Source organism: Papaver somniferum, chromosome 2 (assembly GCF_003573695.1).
Source record: "Papaver somniferum cultivar HN1 chromosome 2, ASM357369v1, whole genome shotgun sequence".
NCBI lineage: Eukaryota > Viridiplantae > Streptophyta > Magnoliopsida > Ranunculales > Papaveraceae > Papaver > Papaver somniferum.
The window spans coordinates 60,344,073-60,347,997 of NC_039359.1; positions in this window are offsets into that span (position 1 = coordinate 60,344,073).

Genomic DNA, 3,925 nt, shown 5'->3' on the forward strand with positions numbered 1-3,925 from the left:
CAAACGTGGGGGTCTTAAAAAACGTTGTCGCGAAGCTTCTCACGCTCACAAGAGTTTGGATGATATAAGAGAAAAAGAAATGCAATTGTTTGAATGGAAGAATTGAATCTCTACAGACAGAAAACATGCTACAAAGAAGACAAACATTATCCTTCCATGGTGGTACCAGATGTATCAGATAATGAAAGGAGGGTGATGCAGCCAGCAAGTGATGAATAAATTTTCTTTTTCTTTTTTTGGCTTGTTTTCTTTTGGTATTAAGATGTAGGGTAGGGATAGTAAGGCATATTTTGGGAATGATGACTTTTTACTCTTGGTTTGGGAATGATGACTTTTAATCTTGGTATCGGGAATGAATGCATATTTTGTTAATTTGTCTTTTCGCTACCTGAATGATATTGTCCAAAACAGTAATTACAACAGTTAATTACGATATTAATTGCAATAATTAATTACCTACCATATTTAACCACGATATTAACTACAGTAATTAACTGGCATATCAATTATAGTAACTGATTACGATGTTATAATTAGCTACCATATTAATTACGATTACTGATTACGATGTTATCATATTAATCACGATCCATCAGAAAAACCATCTTTGCGAGTGCCTGGCGTTTACAAAATTTTAGTTGCCATCATAATTGTGGATTGATTTGAGAACCATGTGTCAACTAGCAAGCTTATTTGTTGAAGGATTCGGTAACTATCTGCCAACTGCAATTTAGTTGCCTTAACTTATTGCAATTATGATATCAAGATATTTGGGTACTATCGGATTAATTGCTAAATAAATTCGCAATAAGATTTTAATTTAGTTGCCATATGGTACAGCAAGGAACCGACAACTACAAAAATTTACTTGTTAGAATGTTTGGCAACTCGATAACAACTGCTAGAATTAGTGGGTCTAATTTACAGCATTTAACTAATCTCGTATTTGGCTAAAACAACATAAGTTTCTAAAAGTACGCATGACAACTAGATACTTATAGTAGTTGCCTTTGCATTTCGAAACGACCCATACGACAACTAAAGTTTGGCAACTACCATTAGTTGCCTTTCTATTTGGCAACTAAAATCTCATCTTAGGCAACTAAACTAGTATGGTTGCCAAAGCTCAGGTTTTTTATAGTGGTAGTTGGAAGCGTAAGTAGCTCAAGAAGGTTTCGTTAGGATGTTGCCTGAGAAAATCCCTGCCGCGTCTTTGAAAAGTATTGGCAGCTCTAGGCCAAGCATGGATGATGAATTTTTCACAAAGTCCGCCATAGCTAGGGGAAATCATCCTAAGTTTATGCCCGTCCTTCTGACCGGTTCATAGGTTGAAAGAGACACCCAGTCGTTTCAACCAGGTTGTGTAATATGATTTTTCTTCAGAGGCGAGAGTATCCTGCTTCTTCCATTGACTTCAGAATCTGTCAGAGTCTGTTGCGTTCTTTCGACAAGTGGATGCAATTCATGATAAGTCAGGACTGCGTAAAATAAAATTTGATCAAAGCGCAAATCATAGGCACTCTCACAGATTCTGCGGCGCTTCAAATCAGGAAAGATATCCCGAGCTTAGTTTCATTCTTCTCTCGGTGGTGTCCAGACACTCACACAACCATATGCAGGTGGGCTGAAATGACTGTCTCTTTGGAAAGTGTGGCTGTCTTGCTGAACCTTCCCATAACAGGGAATCTTGATATCACCTTGTCTGAAGATGAATAACAAATGCACGTTGCTCTCATTGCAAAGTCAAAAGGTTTTTTCGGAAGGAAAACGAGACGAGGTATTTCTACAGCTGGTGGTTGTCTCAATGGTTCCCAGATGAGTCAGAGCCGGATCAAAAGAATACTACACTTCATGTCGCGGAATTCTTGGTTCTTTGGTTATCCAGGGACATTTTTGACGACGGCTGTGGTAGGAAGGAAATAAGACAGGGTCTCATTAAATTTTCTATCAGATTAGCGAAAGGTGTTATTCTTCCCATTGGCGGCTTGTTTCTCGGTTCTCTGTACACACATTTGGATCATCTGGTTTCGGACATGCGTGCTTCAAACGGCTACATGAAAGTGGACTCGTACATCTACGTTGCTTTTCTTCAAGCGTGGTTGTGGGAGCATTTCGAGAAGTACGCTCCCAAACCGCTGGATTTACTTCCCGAGTCTTGAGGTGGTTCTAGGATACTTCGCTGGGTGAACATGCGCCTAAGATCTGGCTCGAACGTGGTTGACTTCCTTGACAACTCCTACACAATCAACTTTCGTCCATGGGCTCCAGTGCACGGCTCCATAGTTCAAATAGACACTTTCTCCTCTGTTCCGAATACATTTTTGCTTTCCGAAAAGAATACGAGCATTAGCGAGGTCGTGATCATGCGAAGTTCCACGCCTGGTTATGTACCATATCTCTTTCGAGGATCTTGTCAGGCAGTCTCTAACAACATTGACAGGTCGGCTCGACATATGGGATTTGACAAAGGGGTCCCTCTCCCTCGTCAGTTGGTCGTTCCAGAAAACTTGTTGCCAGCTGCTCTTGACGCCAGTGCTCTTGCGTCGGGTATAATTCTTCCCTTCTTGCCTCGGCACGAAATCCGACAACAACTTCCAAGTATAACATATTCTGGCAGGATGAGTTCCTTGCCATTCATGGATTCGTGAATGACGTAGTGAAGAATACCTGTGGTGATCCTTCTGCTGCAACTTTAGCAAGACATCCATTGTTAAGGGATCCTTCCTCGCCCAAAGGGAAGTCTCCTAACACGGACACAGACAGTACCCAAAAGAAGGAGCGAAGGTCGAAAGACCGCGCGGGTGGTTTTCGATCAGATTCAATGGCCCTTGTGACTTTCAGTTCTTCCAACGTTCAGGTATGTATTATTTTTCTTTCCCACTCAGTCGGATTGCACAGTTCTTTTGTTACTGAAATCTTTCTTTATTCCTTAACTAGGGCCTGAACGCCTTTGTCCAGATTGCACGTAGTCAGAAAACGGTGGCTCTCGCAGCAGAGGGTGGCACTGCTCTCACAGCAGAGGGTACCAATGCCGAGCCTTCTTTTGGTGAAGAAGAGCTCGAAAAGGAGGGAAGCTCGGAATCTAGTGCTGATGAAAATAGCTCTTCCAACAGCAGCGCTGAGTCTTCTTCTAGTCAGCCTGAAAGTGAATCAGTGATTCTTCCACGCGTTCTTCTTCTTCCTTTCTCTTTTTTTTTTTTTTGAAATGTATAAACCACGATATCACAGGGAGAACCCGCTCCTGAAGATGGCCCCGAGGCGGAAAACCGTGGAGATACAGCTTTGTCTCCAACCGTGGAAGCTTCGCCTGGCGGCCCGGAAATGAAGGTCGATCAAGATGAATATGTTGTTGCGGCTCAAGTAGGAGAGAGTGCTTCAGCGACCGCTGGCACCATTGTAATTAGAAATTCCTTGCCATTTGCCAGTTCGATTGCGAGTGCCGTTTTCGCACCTCCATACTTAGTTCCTTATCCAGATCATGTGTTGATCGGCGGCTTCAGCGTGCCAGCCAAATACGAGACGTTATATATCAAAATATGGGAAAGGTATGGACACATCACCACAACCAAAAAGGTTACTAGTCGGTTTGCGCTGGTCAAGCGTGTGGAGGAAGCTTTATCTTCGATTGACGATATGTGCAAAGTGAGTGGCCATACCATTTCTGAGGACTTGGTCTCAAGCTTCCATCGTGATGTGTGCGTAGACCATGGGTTCAACATTCCCTGATTTGTTGAAGGTTTCTCTGAGATCGAAAAGTTGCAGACTACGGCGGCTGAAGGCCCTTCCACGGATGAGGTCACACAATAGGAAGCGAAAATCGAAAGGTTGTCCACGGAGCTGAAGATGAAAAGGGCGGCTCTCGAAAGCACGAAGGAGGCTTTCACCAAGAAGAGCAAGCCATTACTAGATGGTTTTCCTTGAATGT